At 37.7% G+C, this 23381-nt stretch overlaps 1 protein-coding gene across 5 annotated transcripts in view; it reads right to left on the bottom strand.

Moving 5' to 3' along the window:
• Nucleotides 1-23381, bottom strand: part of LOC147365799 (uncharacterized) — a 571237-nt gene that overhangs the window by 168420 nt on the left and 379436 nt on the right. For 2 of the 5 annotated variants that reach the window (XR_015132755.1, XR_015132757.1), the window contains exon 4: nt 6627-6685. The exons of the other annotated variants lie outside the window; for them this stretch is intronic. The gene's annotated coding sequence lies outside the window, so the exon portion shown is untranslated. The remainder of the gene's footprint in view (nt 1-6626; nt 6686-23381) is intronic. 5 annotated transcript variants of the gene reach the window in all.

Raw genomic sequence — 23381 nt, 5'->3', positions numbered from 1 at the left:
TACATGACCACAGGAAAAACCATAGCCTTGACTAGACAAAACTTTGTTGGCAAAGTAACGTCTTTGCTTTTGCATACGCTATCTAGGTTGGTCATAACTTTTCTTCCAAGGAGTAAGCATCTTTTAATTTCATGGCTGCAGTCACCATCTGCAGTGATTTTGGAGCCCAGAAAAATAAAGTCTGATACTGTTTCCACTGTTTCCCCATCTATTTCCCATGAAGTGATGGGACCGGATGCCATGATCTTTGTTTTCTGAATGTTGAGCTTTAAGCCAACTTTTTCACTCTCCTCTTTCACTTTCATCAAGAGGCTTTTTAGTTCCTCTTCACTTTCTGCCATAAGAGTGGTGTTATCTGAGGGAAGGCACCAAGATGGCGGAGGAGTAGGACAGGGAAAACACTTTCTCCCCCACAAATTCATCAAAAGAGCATTTAAACGTCGAGTAAATTCCACAAAACAACTTCTGAATGCCGGCAGAGGACATCAGGCACCCAGAAAAGCAACCCAACTCCTTGAAAGGAGGTAGGAAAAAATATTAAAGACAATAAAAGAGACAAAAGAGGGAGGGACGGAGTTCCGTCCCGGGAAGGGAGTCTTAAAAAGAGAGAAGTTTCCAAACACCAGGAAACCTTCTCACTGCCGAATCCGTGCCGAGCTTTGTAAGCACAGAGGACAACATAACAGGGAGAAAAAATAAATAAACAATTAAAACTCGCAGATTGCGAGCCCTACGGTAACTCCTCCAGCGGAGAAGCAGCGCAGACGCCTGCATCCGCCATTAGCAAGCGGGGGCTGGGCAGGGAGGCGCGGGGCGGGCTGCATCGCTGAGAGTAAGAATCTGGCCTGAATACCCTGAGCACTATCTGAGCGAAATAATTTGGGCTAGCAAACCAGACTGTGGTATATCTACCATGCGAAAAGCCAGCCCTAACCTAAGACACCGCCAGCCCACGCACGGAACAAAGGACTAAACAGAGGTAGCCGGCTGCAAACCTTCCCCCTCTGGTGACAGGCAGCCAGAGCCGGAAGGGGGCAATCGCAGCCCCAGAGAGACATTATCTATAAAACTGGCTTCTTTGCTAACTAAAACTTATTGGGGGTCTGGACGGTCAACATATGCCTGAGAAGGTGCGCTGGTTTTACACCCAGATAACCAAGTGGCAGGGAGGCGATAAGTCGCAGCATTGGCGCTCGCCAAACACCTCGTCACCTGAGCTGCTCGGACCTGGGAAGAGCACAAAACGCAGCCCCAACTGAGTCTGCGCCTCTGAGGACTACCTGAGTGCCTGAACCTGAGCGGCTTGGACCTGGGAGGTGTATGCAACCCAGGGCCAGCCTCGGATTGTTCCCGGCGGAACAACCTAGAGCCTGAGCAGTGTGGGCAGGGAGGCTACACGCGCCGTGAGCGGGGGCAGACCCAGTGTGGCTGAGGCACTGCGAGCGCATGCCAGTGTCATTTGTTTGCAGCATCCCTCGCTCCCTCCCCACAGCGCGACTGAACAAAGAGAAGAAATACAGCTCCACCCACCAGAACACCGACACAAGCTTCCCTAACCAGGAAACCTTGACAAGCCACCTCTACATACCCACACACAGCGAGGAAACGCCACAATAAAGAGAACTCCACAAACTGCCAGAATACAGAAAGGACTCCCAAACTCAGCAATTTAAACAAGATGAAGAGACAGAGGAATACCCAGCAGATAAAGGAACAGGATAAATGCCCACCAAACCAAACAAAAGAGGAAGAGATAGGGAATCTACCTGATAAAGAATTCCAAATAATGATAGTGAAATTGATCCAAAATCTTGAAATTAAAATGGAATCACAGATAAATAGCCTGGAGACAAGGATTGAGAAGATGCAAGAAAGGTTTAACAAGGACCTAGAAGAAATAAAAAAGAGTCAATATATAATGAATAATGCAATAAATGAAATTAAAAACACTCTGGAGCCAACAAATAGTAGAATAACAGAGGCAGAAGATAGGATTAGTGAATTAGAAGATAGAATGGTAGAAATAAATGAATCAGAGAGGATAAAAGAAAAACGAATTAAAAGAAATGAGGACAATCTCAGAGACCTCCAGGACAATATTAAACGCTACAACATTCGAATCATAGGGGTTCCAGAAGAAGAAGACAAAAAGAAAGACCATGAGAAAATACTTGAGGAGATAATAGTTGAAAACTTCCCTAAAATGGGGAAGGAAATAATCACCCAAGTCCAAGAAACCCAGAGAGTCCCAAACAGGATAAACCCAAGGAGAAACACCCCAAGACACATATTAATCAAATTAACAAAGATCAAACACAAAGAACAAATATTAAAAGCAGCAAGGGAAAAACAACAAATAACACATAAGGGAATTCCCATAACGATAACAGCTGATCTTTCAATAGAAACTCTTCAAGCCAGGAGGGAATGGCAAGACATACTTAAAATGATGAAAGAAAATAACCTACAGCCCAGATTATTGTACCCAGCAAGGATCTCATTCAAGTATGAAGGAGAAATCAAAAGCTTTTCAGACAAGCAAAAGCTGAGAGAATTCTGCACCACCAAACCAGCTCTCCAACAAATATTAAAGGATATTCTCTAGACAGGAAACACAAAAATGGTGTATAAACTCGAACCCAAAACAATAAAGTAAATGGCAACGGGATCATACTTATTAGTAATTACCTTAAACGTAAATGGGTTGAATGCCCCAACCAAAAGACAAAGACTGGCTGAATGGATACAAAAACAAGACCCCTACATATGTTGTCTACATGAGACCCACCTCAAAACAGGGGACACATACAGACTGAAAGTGAAGGGCTGGAAAAAGATTTTCCATGCAAATTGGGACCAAAAGAAAGCAGGAGTCACAATACTCGTATCAGATAAATTAGATTTTAAAACAAAGGCTGTGAAAAGAGACAAAGAAGGTCACTACATAATGATCAAAGGATCAATCCAAGAAGAAGATATAATAATTATAAATATATATCCACCCAACATGGGAGCACCACAGTATGTAAGACAAATCCTAACAAGTATGAAAGGAGAAATTAACAATAACACAATAATAGTGGGAGACTTTAATACCCCACTCACACTTATGGATAGATCAACTAAACAGAAAATTAGCAAGGAAAAAAAAAAAAAAAACATGTATCTATAAAGCTCACTAAAGCAAAGCACAGTAAAATGAGGTATGGCAATAAAAGGCGTTAAATTTATCAAATAAAAAAAAAATAAAGTGCTGAAAAATTAAAGCTGTCAAAAAAATAAATAAATAAAAATAAAAATAAAATACCCAGTTATTGAATGAAAAAAAAAAAAAATACTGAGAGAAATGTTTCTACCCATCACAGATGCTTCCAGCCATATCATTACATGATCTACAAAATAAAAGTCCATTAGTTAAAGGAAACAGTAATTGATACTCAACTTAGTAATCTGAAGGAAAATGTATCTCAAGGCTCAAAGGCATAAGTTGAATAGAAGTTCTTACGCTAAAAATAAAGATAAAAAAAAAAAGAGTGGTGTTATCTGCATATCTGAGGTTACTGATATTTCTCCCGGCAATCTTGATTCCAGCTTGTACTTCATCCAGCCCAGTGGTTCTCATGATGTACTCTGCATAGAAGTTAAATAAACAGGATGACAATATACAGCCTTGACGAACTCCTTTTCCTATTTGGAACCAGTCTGTTGTTCCATGTCCAGTTCTAACTGTTGCTTTCTGACCTGCATACAAATTTCTCAAGAGGCAGATCAGGGGGTCTGGTATTCCCATCTCTTTCAGAATTTTCCACAGTTTATTGGGATCCACACAGTCAAAGGCTTTGACATAGTCAATAAAGCAGAAAGAGATGTTTTTCTGGAACTCTCTTGTTTTTTCCATGATCTAGTGGATGTTGGCAATTTGATCTCTGGTTCCTCTGCCTTTTCTAAAACCAGCTTGAACATCAGGAAGTTCACGGTTCACGTATTGCTGAAGCCTGGCTTGGAGAATTTTGAGCATTATTTTACTAGCGTGTGAGATGAGTGCAATTGTGTGGTAGTTTGAGCATTCTTTGGCATTGCCTTTCTTTGGGATTGGAATGAAAACTGATCTTTTCCAGTCCTGTGGCCACTGCTGAGTTTTCCAAATTTGCTGGCTTATTGAGTGCAGCACTTTCATAGCATCATCTTTCAGGATTTGGAATAGCTAAACTGGAATTCCATCACCTCCACTAGCTTTGTTCGTAGTGATGCTTTCTAAGGCCCACTTGACTTCACATTCCAGGATGTCTGGCTCTAAGTCAGTGATCACACAATTGTGATTATCTGGGTCATGAAGATCTTTTTTGTACAGTTCTGTGTATTCTTGCCATCTCTTCTTAATATCTCCACTAATGTGACATAATTTTACATATATAATTATACTCATTTTTAATTTTATAAATAAATAATAGAAAAAATAATATAAATAATAGTGTCTACTCTCAGATGACTAAGCTATATTAATGCATATTTGTATACGCATTTACCTTAGCATCATTTTCTTGGGTATACTGATTTTCTTAAGACTCACATGCTGTGGTAGAGTTTTAGTATTTACCTCACAGCTCTTAATCCCCTGATGAAAGTTTTCTGAAGAATTAATCAATTCTAAAAGCAGGCATAATACACTTGCAGTGTATTCACATTAACATCTCCTTCACCCTTTGACTTTTGGGCTAATTACACTCATGATCCTTCTCTCTATGGACACCTTGAACTCAATGATTTTGAGTGAGTATGTTTGCTTCACTTTTCTTTTTTGAATTTTTCTGTTTAAATTTTTCTTTTTCCATTTTTCTGACAATTTTAAAAAGCGTATCTATAAATTGTTAATATCACCTTTCTTTTAAAGCATTTATTGTTATTGAGGATACTATATAAGAAGCTTAAAAATCATGGGGTTTAATTAAATTCAAATGTATTTCTATATCTGGTGTAGAAACTGACTCATTTTTAAGGTCAATGTTACATTCATTGGCACTGTTATTTTTAACTAAGAATTTATTCTTTTTTTCCATTTGTCCTCTTCATCTAATATTTATACTTCCATTTTCCAAATTTAGGAAGTTTTTAAAAAGCTTCAGTGATTAAGAAAAATTTCCACTGCAAAGGAAATATATTATCATTATAAACCTTGTAACATTAATATCTGTAATAAAATAACAACACCAACAAATATTTGCATAACTTTCTGTATCATGCAAAGTACCAATGTATTATGTCAGCAGATCAAAATAATAACCTAGTAATATGTAAATCAAGGACATTTGCAGATATTAAAATCAGGAGCCACAGACATTAAAGTCCTCCAAATAACTATTTGACAAGAGAAAAAATTTTACAAAATAATATCCAATACCCCAAAAATGGTTCCAGATAATTTCAAAATTCTCCAAACTCTTTGCCTATCATAGCTTTCTCTGAGGAAAACTTACATTTCCCTAATGAAACTCTTAACTTTACTACCAATCAACGGTCCGTCTAGTCAAAGCTATGGTTTTTCCAGTGGTCATGTATGGACTGTGAAGAAGGCTGAGCACCGAAGAATTGATGCTTTTGAATTGTGGTGTTGGAGAAGACTCTTGAGAGTCCCTTGGACTGCAAGGAGATCCAACCAGTCCATCCTAAAGGATATCAGCCCTGGGTGTTCTTTGGAAGGAATGATGCTAAAGCTGAAACTCCAGTACTTTGGCCACCTCATGCGAAGAGTTGACTTATTGGAAAAGACTCTGATGATGAGAGGGATTGGGGGCAGGAGGAGAAGGGGATGACAGAGGATGAGATGGCTAGATGGCATCACTGACTCCATGGATGTGAGTTTGAGTGAACTCCGGGAGTTGGTGATGGACAGGGAGGCCTGGCGCGCTGCGATTCATGGGGTCACAAAGAGTTGGACACGACTGAGCAACTGAACTGAACTGATGAAATCACAATACCTGTATATAGGACCAATCAATGTACACTTAAGATGTACAAAGTACACATACACACTCATACACACACACACACACACACACACACACACACACACACATACAGCACTTACTGTGTGGCAGGCATGATTCAGCCAGAGAAGTTTATAAAAATCCAGTTCTTATACTTAGGGGTTCTGTGGTAGCTCAGCTGACAAAGAATCCGCCCGCAATGTAGGAGACCCAGGTTCAATTCCTGGGTGGGGAAGATTCCCTGGAGAACTGGGAATGGTTACCCACTCCAGTATTCTGGCCTCTCTTCTTTAACTAAAGAACATTTATTTGTTTTTCACAAAGGCTTTATCTTGAGGATATAACTAAACTGTGCCACTGCCCCCCATCCCAGTCTGAAGAAGGATTAGTTCAGTGGATGTTATCAAGCAGGAATGAACAGTTTGAGGGACTGGAACCAACATTAACTGACAAAAACCAACTTCCATCTAAATCATCATAAAAATGTATAAGTGAAAAATGGAGGGGGGGTGGTCAAAGGGGGTTTCAGATTGAACAAGATCATCACACTTTATCTAATACATTCAATTCTGGCTAGGGTATACCAAAATGGAAACAGGATAACTATAATACAAAACTTGCACAACAGCACACTGTACACACCTGTGTTCCAAGCTCACTCCCGTTCCTCTAATGCTTCCAAATGTGCCAGCCTGTTGGGCCTGTAGATTAAACAGCACACAGATTTTCTGTTTTATCCAGTCTTTGTCATAAGGCTGGTATGTCTGGGTATCAGCTCAGTAAACAAGGCAGATGCCAGGTCATCAATAAAATCAAACAACTGATTGATATCATATGTGATAGGCTTTTGGGATTCATTCTCTTTAGATGTTCTTCATAATTTTATAAACACCTTCCATACACTCATTCACAGATTCATAGTCAGCCTAAGTTCTGCCTTCTGGCCTATCGGTAGGCTGTACCAGCAAGATGGTGCGAGACTTCGCGCCAAAGTCTCCCCCTGCAGCCAATGCCGACTCTGCCGCCCCAACGAGCTTATCCGCAAGGCCACCGACAGCCAATACTCCGGTATTCTGGCCTCGAGAATTCCATGGACTGTATAGTTCAGGGGTCGCAAAGAGTCAGACAGGACTGAGCAACTTTCACTTTCAAGTGTCAATGTACTGAAGAAGGTGGAACCATAGGAAAATAATTTTATACATGTTATCATAATGTAGGAGTCTGATAGAGGAACATGGACTTTTTGAAGTGCAAGTGAATTCAAAAGGAAGATCTTCCCAAGGGATAAAAGACAGAAAAAAAATCTTTCTTTTAGTTTGGCAATCTATCATAGCCAACATGATTATATACCTTGTCAGTTACTAATTAGTATCTAGAAAAACAGGCATAAACTGGGACTTTCCTGTGTAAACCCAAGCTTATGGGGCCCTAACTTCCTCCAGAAAAAAAGACTATAGTATAAACAAGACTTACAAACAGCAATACCATTCTATTTATTCTCAGAAGTCACTCTGACATCGCTATCCCATGTATCATGTAGTGCTATCACACTGCTCATTTATTCATGACAAAATCTCAGGATCATTCTAGACCTTCCCTATCTGCTCCATAGATCCTATTATAATATAAAGCATGTAAAACATATCTGTTCTTTTGTTCCATCACAATTGTCATGACTCTGAATGGGATCTTGTCATCTTATCCCTAGACTTTTTCAGTACTCGCTAATAAGTCTCCTTTCCTTCTGCCTGTTATTCTCCATGAGGACCCAGATTAAATTACTTACAATCTGTATGTAATCATGGCATTCACTGGGACTCTGGGTTCAGTACATATACATTGACTGGTACATAGGCTTCTCCTGATTTGCCCCACCGATCAGTTTGCTTTCTAACTTGCTGCTTCTTTCTCACTCTTTATATTTCAGACTTAATATATCCCCAAATAGAGATACTTTTCTTCTACCTCTGATTTTTCTATATGCTGCTTCCTCTGCATATGTATTAAACATAAAAGTTCTCATTTATAATAATAATCCAAGATGACACAGAGATGGATGACAAAGGGGATAATGTAGAGAGGAGGAAGTATTTTAAAATAAGTTAGGAAAACTTACATCAGATTTAGTTCAAAATTAGAATCAGGTGGACAATTAATCTGTTACATATTTATTATTTGTTTAGGATAGAAGAAAATCCTACATTAGATTAATTATATAATGTCTAGAATGTACCTTAAAATATTTAGAGACTGGCCTAATATATGCAAGTCATTGTGTTTTAACTGTTAAAAAAAAAAATGAAACTGCTCTACAAAACACAAATTTAACTACCCCATGAAGCTAACAGGTTCCAACCCTTTATGAAAAATTCTATAATTTTTTTACTAGAGACTAGAGGAGAACTGTTAGTTTCACAGGTAAGGCTGAGAAGTCTAATAAGTTTGTATCCTACTGTTTGCCAAACCTACAAGCTGACTCCACAGGCTACATGACTGCAAATGTGTTTCTGGCATAAGCTCCCTTGTGAAAACTCTGAAAGCCAAATTTACCATCCTTAGCTGAGACGAGAAGCCACCGAGGGCATCAGTAGCACCTCTGACCTTGGAGGAAAAATCTCACTGTTCAAAGTCAGAGAGTCACCTTTGGACCTTGAAAGGCTTGAAAGAAATACTGGAAATCAGGAGCTCTATTATTCTCTTAAAAAACAAACCAAAACCACCAAACTATACTTAGTACATATCTACAGCAAACTTTTAGTAAATTAATGAAAATCCAAACTTTACATTGAATCACATCGCTTTGTTGTTCAGTTGATAAGTCGTGTCTGACTCTGCAACCCCAGGTACTGCAGCACGCCAGGCTTCCCTGTCCATCACTATCTTCACATCACTTTAGAATATTGATTATAAGTTGAAGAAACAAATTGGAAAGTGTGCCCTTGACTGTGAATCTCTAATACACCAGGATGAAATATGCTCAAAGCCATAAATGCAAGAAGTCAGCCTAATTTTCATATCAAAGTATTTTGATGTTGAGTGATATGGAATTTTGGTGATTACATACTCTATGAGCCAATGATTTATTTTTGCCATTCTTTTCAATTACAAGATACACTGCAGTTGTCCTCCCATAGTCCTGGTTTATTTATATTAGTCAAAACTTGAAAAACAACCAAGTGGTGCATCAAGTAATGAATGAATATACTAGTTGTGGTACATCCTTAGAATGGAGAATTTACTCAGCTATAAACATGAAAGAACTACTGATTGATATATGCAACAGCATAAGCTCAAGAAAGAACACAAAGAAAAATGGATTTGAAAAAATAGTGAATGAATACTTCTCAAATTTGGTGAAAGTTTAAACTTACATATTGTTAATAAGTTCAGTTTATCTAAAGTAGGAAAATGTGAAGAAAACAAGACCTTGACATATCCTGAACAAATCATTAAATATAAAGGTAAATAAAAAATGTTAAAGGTATCCAAATAAAATGGACACACTGCATACCTGGTTGCTTATATAGAAGACAAAAATAAAAAATAAATCCTCATCATAATCAATGCAGATATGAATACAACTTTAAAGTGCTAAAAGAAATAAAATAGCTTTTCAATCAAGAATTTATACCCAAACATATTATCCTTCAAAATACAAAGATATTTTAGATTTTAAAAAAATGGTAGAATCTACTACCAGCAGATCTGCAGTAAAAGAACTGTCAAAGGAAGCTTTTCAGGCCGAAGTAAAATGATACCAAATAAAAACTCAGGTCTATAGAAAGGAATGGCATTATCCAAAATTATATATGGATAAATATTGAGATTATCTACGGTTGTAAATTGTTTAATAAGACAAGGAAGAAGTAACGAATATATCTACTTAGCACCCTCTTAATTGGTCTTTGCATCTTTTCCAGAGTGTATTTTTCTTTGGCCTAATACATTCACTTGGAAATAAACTTCAAAACTTAACTAAGCCTTTATCAATTTCTTCAAATAACCATTTGTTTTACAATTATTAACTTCCTTAACTAAATGGTAAAAGATAAGACAGGTATTTTCTTTTGAAAAAAAATACTTAAATATTGAAACATTATAATAATAGAACATAGCATGTTATATTATTGAAATAATAATATATTATATATTAACATATAATCAGGAAATTACCAAAAAATTTTGTTATTAACTTTTTAAAATAGCCTGTATGCATTTAAGACAAAGGTATTGAAAAAGCCCAAATTATATTTAGGAAAGTCTTTAGGAATGGCAAATCTCTGTAAGAAAACATTCAATGTCAAGATTTAGGCTATCCTACATAAAATTTAGAAAGTACATAAAATGCAAGGTACATAAGAATATACAGTCAGGCCTTCTATATCCATAGGTTCAGCCAACCTAGGATTTCAATCCGCAATTGGTTGAACCCCCAGAAGCATCACCCGCAGATAAGAATAAATGGAAGGGCAACTGTACTCTGCCATGTTATATAAGGGACTTGAACATCTGAGGAATTTGATACATGTGAGGATCAAGAATCCACCTGCCAATGCAGGAGACTCAGGAGACATGGGTTCAATCTCTGGGTCAAGAAGATACCCTGGAGGAGAAAATGAAAATCTACCCCAGCATTCTTGCCTGGACAATCCCACTGACAAAGGAGCCTGTCAGGTTGAGATTTATGGGATTGCAAAGAGTCAGACACAACTGAGTAAGTATGCAAGCACGAGGATCCTAGAATGAATGCCCCATGGATATCAAGGGGATTGTGCTCTTCATAGTCATATTTTATTAATTATATTATGTATATAATATATATTATTGTGTAATTATAATAATCATTCTATCTAGTCAGAAAATTTGTGAAAATATTAGACACACATTTCTGAAGAGGCAACTAACTTAAAGAGACTGTTTAGCATCTAATCTCACTTTAAAGAGAAAATAGTAACTTTTGAATGTGAATCATAGAATAAATATGATTGTAAAGGATGAGGCAAATTTTTAATATAAAACATCAAATGGTACTATAGACTAAAAGTAATCATTTTCTCCACTACTATCATTCTTCCTTACTTTCTGTGTCTCTTTTAAAAATGTTCAAATAAGTTCCTTAATTTCTTTATAGAGACATGATGATATTAACAGTAATTTTTATAATCCAATTCTTCTCTAAGTGCATTAAAGTTTAATGTAGTCTGGCAATGGCAATTCTAGCAAAAACATAATTTGCATAAAACATGAGGCAGCATGAAGCAGAGTTATTCAGAAGGGATTCAGGCTTCCGATGTTAACACTCACAATTTAATTCTATGCCTTGAAAACACACACACAAGTTTACAATTCAGAATTAATAAAAGTTTCAATGTTTCAGAGATGGATCTGTCATACATCCTCTTTCCATCTAGATACTTCCAACTGTTCAGATCTCAGATATGAAAGTATACATCCCTGTAGATTACCTGTAGAATAACTGTAAATTAAAGGTAATTTAACATTAAAATAACTCATATTATTAAACACAGCTCTAATGAATTTAGCAATATCACACATATACAGAGAATTTGAAATGCTTGGTATTAAAATAATTATGTTCAGCTATAAACTGCATCCTGATTTACCATAACAAATTATATGTAGAAGAGAGCATGCTGTCCTTGAGGAATTTAAAATTTATTATCAGACATAAGATCTGAAAAACAAAAGGAGTAAAATTCAGGATGGGACAAGCTGCTACTTAGGAATGAGAGACCTTTCATTTCCTGCTAGGATCTGATGAATCATGCAATCACATAAACAGAACAGACACCAAATGAATTAATTTATTCATGTACTGATAACACCAGAATAGTAAGGAATGAGCTGCTTCTCCTCTCACAGATTAAGGATAACAAATGTAAACTTTAAACAGTTTAAACCTGCTCAGCCATTATTTTATTTTATGTATTTGTTTATTGTTTGGTTGGTTTTTTAGTTGGAAAGATAATTTTGTTGGTATTTATTAGTTTGCTTTTAAACAAAACTATAATCCACGTGGGAAATCAGTCACTTTCACAAATGCACTTTTGCTTTCTTCTCATACAAGTAATTATGTTTATCATAAACCTAATTCTTCAATACAATAGAGTGAAATGAGTCAACAAAAGTTTGCTTACACCTCTCATTTTACTCCCAAGGGTTAAATCCCCAAATTCAGAAATAACATTGGTGACAAATAAAAGCAATGCTGTATCATCTGTGTGGTTCTCCCAACTCACTCCTACCATAGAAACAAGCCTCACTGTGCTGTTCAGAAGTTAATCAGTACACCAGGCAGGCAGTGATCATATTTATGCATCAGAAGAAAACTCAGTGGAGAAGGAAGGAACTCAGCCATAAACATACATGTATCCATTCTTCCCCAAACTCCTCTCCCATCCAGGCTGCCACAAAACATTGAGCAGAGTTCCATGTGCTAATCAGTAGGTCATTGTTGATTATACATTTTAAATATAGCAATGTGTTCATCCTGAAACTATCACAACATTGTTAATCAGCTATGCATACGTGCTCAGTCGCTTCAGTCGTGTCCTACTCTTTGCAACCTCATGGACTATAGCCCACCAGACTCCTCTGTCCATGGGATTCTCCAGGTAAGAATACTGGAGTGGGTTGCCATGCCCTCCTCCTAGGGATCTTCCCAACCCAGGGATCGAACCAGCATCTCCTGCATTTCCTGCATTGCAAGTGGATTCTTTACCCACTGAGCCACTGGGGAATCCCTAATTGGCTATATATCAATGCAAAATTATAAGTTTAAAAAAGAAGAAGAAACCAGTCTTCTCTCTCTCCACTATGTGAGGATACAGCCAGAAATGAGTTATTTAAAAACCAGGAAGAGGGCTCTCACCAGACACTGTATCTATGAAACCTGGATCTTGAACACCCCAGCCTTAGAACTGTGAGAAATATTAATAAATATTTGTTGTTTCAAAACAACAACAACAACTCAATGAAACTCCTTGCAGATACACAACATTTTGGATAAATTACTCAATAGAGAGAGCAACTAATTGAAACTCCTCTCCTCATTTTTCCATATTTGATTGTGCTTTATCTTTTCCTGATGCTTCATCTTGATTGTTCCTGAGCAAGACCGGAGGGAAAGATTTATACTTGCCCAAATAGAAAGTTTAGGAAGTTTCACCCAAGCCTGTATTTCTATAAAACATACTGCCATTACCTGTAGAGGAATAGATCATTACAATACAAAGCTAATGGTAATTGCAATCTGTGTGAGAAAACAGTAATATCAAAGAAAAGTTAAAGCATAAAATTTTAAAAAGACACATTGAGCTTGACAGAAATGATCCTTTCTTTCACAGGTCTCAAGAGGATAGCCCTTGGTGAGAAACCATGCTGACATCCTGTATCAGCTCACCTTGTACAAGTGGATATAAACTTCACACAAAGCAGAAGCCAATTTTATTGTAAATTTTTTCATTGCTGCCATTGACTCACAAGAGACTCATTTTCTTGTGGGTCCCAAAGGAGGGCAGTCACACAGCATTGTTTAAGCAAATGCATTACCGTGCAAGAGATGCCACATAAACCTTCCATCTTAAACAACAGATTCAGTTGTATAAACAGTATAAACATGGTTCTTTAAACAAGCACTTTAAACCAAAGAAAAGCTGTAGTTACAACAGGAATCAAGACATTGCTTATAAAGACTGTTAACATAGGCACCAAGGCAGACTTCATGTACATATTTTTGAGTGCTTGCTCTGTGCTAAGTGATTTAAAGGAATAATCACACTTGATATAAGAACGTAACTGACACACAGAGTCTGACTCTAAATTCTGGGTTCTTGGTACTTCAATCTCTTTAGCGTTGATAGTTTTCAGCCCCAAATCTGGACTTCCTGAACTCCTATTTTTTATGTTATCTGAAAGTTTCGCCCCATTCCAAACTCCAAGGTTCTTGCTTCTAGTTATTGGAAATTTAGTAACAATTAATATTGTGAGTTTTAGAAGATTATTAGGCCTTGATGGGCTTCACAGGGAGGACATTGATGAGGTCTGTTATTTCCAAAAATGGGAACCTCTACTATCCTCTATAAGCTCAGGCTTGGGACTCAGGTAACTTGTGGTTGTTGAAAGGTTTAGGACTGATAATGCCTACTAACCTATAATCATTGTGGCTGACACAAAGTATTAAAAATAAAAAGGTGATTATTTATCAGGTGTTTTTTTCACAACACACCTAAGCCAAATGAAATACCTGATGGTTCTATTTAGTAAGGAATTTGATCCAAACAACTTAGTAAGGTTTAGATTCTAACAATTTAGTACCATTAGAAAAACTGATAAAAATAAATTTAAAATATTTTATTTCATTTTTAGATAAGCACAATCACTTGCTAAGGAGATATATGTATCTGGGCTCTGTGAAATTTCTCCAACCCTGGAGTCAAACTGTGCAATTACACCTTTATTTCTTGTCCTATAGATATTGTTGCATTTCTCTCAAAAATTTAAATTATTGTGTAAGATCCGGTAAATCCACCATGGCATCCCAGAGCACCTCATTACTTATTCTTAAAACTGTACATGTAGGCATGCCAAAGGTAATTTTCTCCCAAACCTTTCACAGCAAATCAATAATCAAGATTTACCCATTCCACCATTTCAATACCATTTATTTATCCTTCCTTCTCTATATCTACAGCTATTCCACTACTTCATTCACTTTGCACTTGGATTTCTGGATAAGCTTTATAACTTCTACCCCAAGTTCCCTGAGTCCAATCTATTTTCCATCTATATCTCAGGCTTTCTATTTAAAAACCCAAGTCTGATTGTGTCTTTATTAGACAGTGAAATCCTTCAAGGGCTCCTTTGTTTTTATGATCTGCACCCTGTGAACTCTAATCACTCCTTATGTTTTCACTCTCTCTCCCAGCTGTATTCAGAAGTTTACAAAGCCACATACTCTTGCTTACTTTGCTGATACTTATTACTGCTTTGTCCTAATAGAAAAATCTCTATAGTCCTTTATTTAACTGGTCAGTGTCTACAGAGGCTTCAAACATTAGCCCTACCATCATTTTCTTGATGTTGCAATCCTTATTGTGTCTCACTTGTCTGTACCAATATCATTCTGTGAAAATCTTTATAGGAACACTTTTAAAACATGTAATGTTCAGCCCAATTATAAGCTAGCACTTATAATTGGCCCAATAAATATTTGCTGAAATGATGAAATGCAAATGAATGAATACATGTCAATTTAGTCAATGGAGAAATGTTATACAAATCTTGTCAGAAACCTAAAGTAGACAGAAGCTGTCTTCTAGAATGAGTTTCCAGAGGTGTTGACCAATTCTTTGGGGGAAAGCTGCCATAATACATTTAGCATAAAACTGATCAAGCTTGATAACATGGTGCAAAACTCAATCACATGCAGATGTTCACAATTTAAGCTTTAACTCCCCTTTTCATTTCATCATGCTCTGACTATGTCATTGGGAAGCCAATCCAGTCTATTGCTACTGCAATAGTATATCCCAGTACTCTAATTTTTCCAACAAAGCCTGATATTCTGTAAAGTGCTACCATGCTAAAGATACATTTTTCTCGAAAGACTCCAAACCAACAGGATGACAGTCTTAGAGTTATCTGAGAACCATTGTTTCTATGCTATGGCCTCTAAATGACAAGCAAAATGTAGAAATCATAAATCTGACAAAGTCAGAAACCCAAGGAAACTTCAGAGACTGAGTTTTCAGAAACTGCAAGAGCAAAAATTAACCCTAACCAAGCATGCCTTCAGTAAGGTAGGTAAGTATCACTGGGTATTATCAAGGAAATTCTGCCCTTTGAGCCTAGGTGAAAGACCATAACAATGAACTGCGACTACACAATCCACCCAACCAGGAAATTACTAAAACTTCTTACTTCCTTGTTTATGGAAATTGAGTATGTGCTGTGACATCATCATATAGATCATATATCTAATGGTCTCAAACTCCTACTACCATCATCTTGGCAAATCAGTGAAATTCTAAAGTATCAATCATTTAAAATACTTCAATTATTCTCCTACCACATTACTCAGAGCCTTGATATTCTTTTCATGGGAAAAAGAAAGATGAGCTTTGTGGAACTCCTATAGAATCACCATTGGAATTTTTCTGGTACCTCTACATCTCAATCCTTTGAACCATTTGTGTAATGTTCAGATTGTCCTCAAGTTGGAGTCCTGAGGAATAAATCAGAAAATTTAAATAAAAAATCTCACCTTCCAATTATAATTAGGTACATCAGAAGTCTGATTAGGAAAGTTAACTTTATATGTATGTTCCTATTTCAAATTGATGGATCTGCCACATGGCTGTGAATGAGATTTTTCATAATTCATTAATAAAGGGGGCAACTAATGAACTAGCCATAAAATCTGAGAATGCTCATAGCAACATTTTGTATTACTACTTTAGAAAACATTCAGAGTGAGTAAATCAGTACAGCTATGAGACAACTGCCACTCAAAAAACAAACAAAAAAAACAAAAAAAAAAGGAAAGGAAGAGAGGGAGGAAAAGAAGAGAAAGAAGATGGGAGAGAGTGAGAAGAGAAAGGAGAAAGGAAGGAAGGTAGAAAAAAGAAATGAAAGAAAGGGCATTAGTATTTTTTTATATATATTTTTGAACAACTATTAGTCTAGTCAAAGCTGTGGATTTTCCAGTAGTGATGTTTGGATGTGAGAGTTGGACTATAAAGAAAGCTGAGTGCTGAAGAATTCATGCTTTGGAACTGTGGTGTGGGAGAAGACTCTTGAGAGTCCCTTGGACTGCAAGGAGATCCAACCAGTCCATTTTAAAGGAGATCAATCCTGAGTATTCATTAAAAGGACTGATGCTGAAGCTGAAATTCCAATACTCTGGCCACCTGATGCGAAGAACTGACTAATTTGAAAAGACCCTGATGCTGGGAAAGATTGAAGGTGGGAGGAGAGGGGGACAACAGGGGATAAGATGGTTAGATGGCATCACTGACTCAATGGATATAAGTTTGAGTAAACTCCAGGAGTTGGTAATAGACAGGGAGGCCTGGCGTGCTGCAGTCCATAGGGTTGCAAAGAGTCGGACGTGACTGAGCGACTGAACTGAACTGATTAGTATCAGTGTCTTTTCTTAGATGCTTCCTTCAAGGAATATCCAGCAAAATTAAAGTACTTTATTCGAATTGCCAGCCACTGAAGAGGTGTCCAAGAAAATTGAATGATGCTTCTCTCCCAGGTACACTGCCACACAGTCAGCCAAATGGAGCACTTGGTCATGTAAGCCTGGTAAGAAGTACTATGTCTCATAAAAAGGGTTAAAATATCCAGTCCTAAGTTTTTCAGATCACTGTGTGTATTAGTCATTCAGCTCTGTCTGACTCCCTGTGACTCCATGGACTGTAGCCCACCAGGCTCCTCTGTCCATGGAATTCTCTAGGCAAGAATACTGGAAAGAGTAGCCATTCTTTTCTCCAGGGGGTCTTCCGGATCCAGGGATCAAACCCAGGTCTCCTGCATTGCAGGCAGATTCTTTACCATCTGAGCCACCAAGGAAGCCCCTTTCAGATCATTACCTTATTCATTCAACTATTTGTTCACATACTTAGTCAATGTTGGAGAATCTTTTCTGTGCAAGGTACTAAACTAAGTACTGGTAATATAAGAGAGCTAAGGTCTCACATCTCAAGAGAATTACATTAAAATGAGAGTTTGATCGGTACTGCTTTTAGATCTGAGCCCTAAATGATGGCTTGATCCACATATGCTGCTGCTGCTTCTGCTGCTGCTGCTGCTAAGTCACTTCAGTCGTGTCCGACTCTGTGTGACCCCATAGACGGCAGCCCACCAGGCTCCGCCGTCCCTGGGACTCTCCAGGCAAGAACACTGGAGTGGGTTGCCATTTCCTTCTCCAATGCATGAAAGTGAAAAGTGAAAGTGACACCACTCAATCGAGACTACAACAAGCAAGCACAAAAAATGCAATTCATTCACTAAAAGGCACCTGGGTTCCCCTTACTCTCAGGTTCTGGTTTTTAGCATTGACTCAGGAGCAACCACCAACTTTAAAAGTCATTCAGACCCCAGGGAAACATTTCACATCTTATGCTCTGTTTTCAAAACCAAAGTATACTAAGCTTGAAAGCTGTGAAGATTTGTCTATTACGCTGCCAGCAGTGTTAGAGGAGAGCTTTGGAGTGTGGAAGGCAGTTAAACAACACATTAACATAGGTAAGGGAAGTGAAAATCTAATTGAATTGATTCATATTTCAGTATTACTCCAAACTGTGAAACTTGATCTTCCAACATGGAATAAGGGGAAAAAATACCCAGCCTTCCTTCCTATGGGGAACAGACATTGAAATTAGATTCTACCCATCAGATACTCAACATTCAAAAAACTAAGATCGTGGGATCCAGTCCCATCACTTCATGGCAAATAGATGGGGAAACAATGGAAACAGTGGCAGACTTTATTTTCTTGGGCTCCAAAATTACTGCAGATAGTGACTACGGCCATGAAATTAAAAGATGCTTGCTCCTTGGAAGAAAAGTTATGACCAAACTAGATAGCATATTAAAAAGCATAGGCATTACTTTGCTGAAAAAGGCCCCTCTAGTCAAAGTTATGGTTTTTCCAGTTGTGATGTATGGATGTGAGAGTTGGACTATAAAGAAAGCTGAGTGCTGAAGAATTCATGCTTTGGAACTGTGGTGTTGGAGAAGACTCTTGAGAGTCCCTTGGACTGCAAGGAGATCCAACAAGTCCATCCTAAAGGAGATCAGTCCTGAATATTCATTGGAAGGACTGATGCTGACGCTGAAACTCCAATACTTTGGCCATCTGATTCTAAGAACTGACTCACTGGAAAAGACCCCGATGCTGGGAAAGATTGAACGCAGGAGGAAAAGGGGACAACAGAGGATGAGATGGTTGGATGGCATCACTGAGTTGATGGACATGAGTTTGAGAAAGCTCCAGGAGTTGGTGATGGACAGGGAAGCCTGGTGTGCTGCAGTCCATGGGGTTGCAAATTGAGTCGGACATGACTGAGCAACTGAACTGACTGACATCAGATACTTCCTGGAACCCAGAAAACAACTATTTAAGAAAACAGGACAAGCAAAGGGCATGCATGTTCTTTGTGAACATTTATTCTCCTATATTTATTTTAGAATCTGTTTGTCAAAGTTCTTGGGAAAAAAAAAAAAAAACCTAATAGGGTTTTTATTAGAAATACATTAAATGTAGAAATTAATTTGGAGAGAATTTATAATTTTAAAATGATGGATGTTACATCCATTAATATAGGATACCTATATATTTATTTAGATTTTCCTCTACAATCTTTTAAAATGTGTTGTCAGCCATCTTAATTAGTGAGTTTGATATATTACACTTAATCTTCATTTTTTTCATATTTTTACCATCTGTTATATTCATCTTTCATCTTATTTTTTTTCATTCTTTTTGAAGTTTAATTTATCTTATTTTCACTTTTGCATTACTATGCTCATATTAATTTGCATATTAAATTTTCTCAGTTTCTGGCACAAGTGCACCCAAACTGTGCTCAAAAAAAATAAATAAAAAATTATCATTAAATTTAACTGAACAAAGATTTATGATGCCTAACATGTGTATATTACTTTCATATAGGTCTAAAAACTGATTGTGATAACAAATGTAAATACGATCCCTTTTCATGGCTCAGACAGTAAAGAATCTGCCTGCAATGCAGGAGACCTGGGTTCAGGCCCTGAGCTGGAAAGATCCCCTGGAGAATGGAATGGCTTCCCACTCGCGTATTCTTGTCTGGAAAATTCCACAGACAGAGGAGCCTGATGGGTTACAGTTTGTGGGGTCACAAAGAGTCAGACACAACTGAGTGACTAACACATTCACTTTTTCACTTTCATGAGAATATAAATACTCTGTCACATCTCTCTTTCCATTGTTACAGAATTTGTAGTCATGGTGCGTGTAAATCACTATGAATATATACTATGGAACTTTTCTCATCTTTATCTTTGCCATAGGATAATGAACTACTCTTTTCCAATGAAATGCTGAAAAAGGGAAAAAATTAAAAGCAAAATAATTTTAAAAATCCTGATACCTTTTAAGTACAATAAACTTTAATAGTAATAAATGTAAAATTATTTAGGGCATGAAATAAGCTCATCAACTTTTTAAGCTAATATTCATTTTTCCTGGGGCATCAGCTTCCACTCAGATATTTATAAATACTGTGGTGATTAGAAGAACATATAAGGCTAAGCCTTTGGTTGCTTTATGTAATCTAAACCTAGTTCTTTGGGAGAAAAGGACAAAAATACTCCCAATAACTAATTTGAGGTAAACATAGCTTTACAGTCAATCAACAGAAGGGGAAGAGGAAAGAAAACAGACTCAGGAGCTGTAGTAAAATAAATTTCTAATTGCTCGAAGAAATTACAAGTGTCTAAGACTCAGGCCCAGAAAGTATATTTCTGAAGACTAATTGGCATAGGAACATTTTAATGACATTGTCAAAATTCTATTGTTACACCTGCTAATGTAATCAGATTTTTGTTTCCTATTCATCAAATATAATGTGTTTAACCCTGATGAGAAGTAAAATTTTATAAGAGAATTTGAAGACCTTCAGTTCAGTTCAGTTCAGTTGCTCAGTTGTGTCCAACTATTTGCAACCCCATGAACTGCAGCACATCAGGCCTCCCTGTCCATCACCAACTCCCAGAGTCCACCCAACCCATGTCCTTTGAGTTAGTGATGCCATCCAACCATCTCATCCTTTGTCGTCCCCTTCTCCTCCTGCCCTTAATCTTTCCCAGCATCAGGGTCTTTTCAAATGAGTCAGCTCTTTGCATCACGTGGCCAAAGTATTGGAGTTTCAGCTTCAACATTAGTCCTTCCAATGAACACTCGGGACTGATATCCTTTAGGATGGACTGGTTGGATCTCCTTGCAGTCCAAGGGACCTTCAAGAGTCTTCTCCAACATCATAGTTCAAAAGCATCAATTCTTCGGTGCTCAGCTTTCTTCACAGTCCAACTCTCACATCCATACATGACCACAGGAAAAACCATAGCCTTGGCTAGACAGACATTTGTTGGCAAAGTAATGTCTCTGCTTTTGAATATGCCATCTAGGTTGTTCACAATTTTCCTTCCAAGGAGTAAGCGTCTTTTAATTTCATGGCTGCAATCAGCATCTGCAGTGATCTTGGAGCCCAGAAAAACAAAGTCAGCCACTGTTTCCACTGTTTCCCCATCTATCTCCCATGAAGTGATGGGACCGGATGCCATGATCTTAGTTTTCTGAATGTTGAGCTTTAAGCCAACTTTTTCACTCTCCTCTTTCACTTTCATCAAGAGGCTCTTTAGTTCTTCTTCACTTTCTGCTATAAGGGTGGTATCGTTTGCATATCTGAGGTTATTGATATTTTTACTAGCAATCTTGATTACAGCTTGTACTTCCTCCAGCCCAGCATTTCTCATGACGTACTCTGCATATTGGCTTATTCCCTGGTGGCTCAGAGGTTAAAGCGTCTGCCTGCAATGCAGGAGATGTGGGTTTGATCCCTGGGTTGGGAAGATCCTCTGGAGAAGGAAATGGCAACCCACTCCAGTATTCTTGCCTGGAGAAGTACTCTGCATATAAGTTAAATAAGCAGGGTGACAATATACAAGCTTGAAATACTCTTTTTTCCTATTTGGAACCAGTCTGTTCCATGTCCAGTTCTAACTGTTGCTTCTGGACCTGCATACATATTTCTCAAGAAGCAAGTCAGGTGGTATGGTACTCCCTTCTCTTTCAGAATTTTCCACAGTTTACTGTGCTCCACACTGTCAAAGGCTTTGGCATAGTCAATAAAGCAGAAATAGCCGTTCTTCTGGAACTCTCTTGCATTTTCAATGATCCAGCAGATGTTGGCAATTTGATCTCTGGTTCCTCTGCCTATTCTAAACCCAGCTTGAACATCTGGAAGTTCATGGTTCATGTATTGCTGAAGCCTGGCTTGGAGAATTTTGAGCATTACTTTACTAGCGTGTGAGATGAGTGCAATTGTGTGGTAGTTTGGGCATTCTTTGGCATTGCTTTTCTTTGGTATCAGAATGAAAACTGACCTTTTCCAGTCCTGTGGCCACTGCTAAGTTTTCCAAATTTGCTGGCATATTGAGTGCAGCACTTTCACAGCATCATCTTTCAGGATTTGAAATAGCTCAACTGGAATTCTATCACCTCAACCAGCTTTGTTTGTAGTGATGCTTCCTAAGGCCCACTTGACTTCACATTCCAGGATGTTTGGCTCTAGGTAAGTGATCACACCATCATGGTTATCTGGGTCGTGAAGATCTTTTTTATATATTCTTCTGTGTATTCTTGCCACCTCTTCTTAATATCTTCTGCTTCTGTTAGGTCCATACCATTTCTGTCCTTTATTGAGCCCATCTTTGCATGAAATGTTCCCTTGGTACCTCTAATTTTCTTGAAGAGATCTCTAGTCTTTCCCATTCTGTTGTTTTCCTCTATTTCTTTGCATTGATCTCTGAGGAGGCTTTCTTATCTCTCCTTGCTATTTTTTGGAACTCTGCATTCAAATGGGTATATCTTTCCTCTTCTCCTTTGCTTTTCTCTTCCCTTCTTTTCACAGCTATTTGTAAGGCCTCCTCAGACAGCCATTTTGCTTTTTTGCATTTATTTTTCTTGGGGATGTTCTTGATCCCTGTCTCCTGTACAATGTCATGAACCTCTGTCCATAGTTCATCAGGAACTCTATCAGATCTAGTCCCTTAAATCTATTTCTCACTTTCACTGTATATTCATAAGGGATTTGATTTAGGTCATTACTGAATGGTCTAGTGGTTTTCTCCACTTTCTTCGATTTCAGTCTGAATTTGGCAATAAGGAATTCATGATCTGAGCCATAGTCAGCTCACGGACTTGTTTTTGCTGACTGTATAGAGCTTCTCCATCTTTGGCTGCAAAGAATATAATCAATCTGATTTCACTGTTGACCATCTGGTGATGTCCATGTGTAGAGTCTTCTCTTGTGTTGTTGGAAGAGGGTGTTTGCTATGACCAGTGTGTTCTCTTGGCAAAACTCTATTAGGCTTTGCCCTGCTCCATTCCATACTCCAAGGCCAAATTTGCCTGTTACTCCAGGTGTTTCTTGATTTCCTACTTTTGCATCCCAGTCCCCTAGAATGAAAAGGCCATCTTTTTTGGGTGTTAGTTCTAGAAGGTCTTGTAGGTCTTCATAGAACTGTTCAACTTCAGCTTCTTCAGCATTTCTGGTCAGGGCATAGACTTGAATTACTGTGATATTGAATGGTTTGCCATGGAAA

This window comes from Bos grunniens, chromosome 9 (assembly GCF_055505025.1).
Source record: "Bos grunniens cultivar Pamir isolate PY7600 chromosome 9, Bosgru_T2T1.0, whole genome shotgun sequence".
Classification (NCBI taxonomy): domain Eukaryota; kingdom Metazoa; phylum Chordata; class Mammalia; order Artiodactyla; family Bovidae; genus Bos; species Bos grunniens.
The sequence above is the reverse complement of the archived record's forward strand: the minus strand, read 5'-3'. Positions and strand labels throughout refer to the sequence as shown.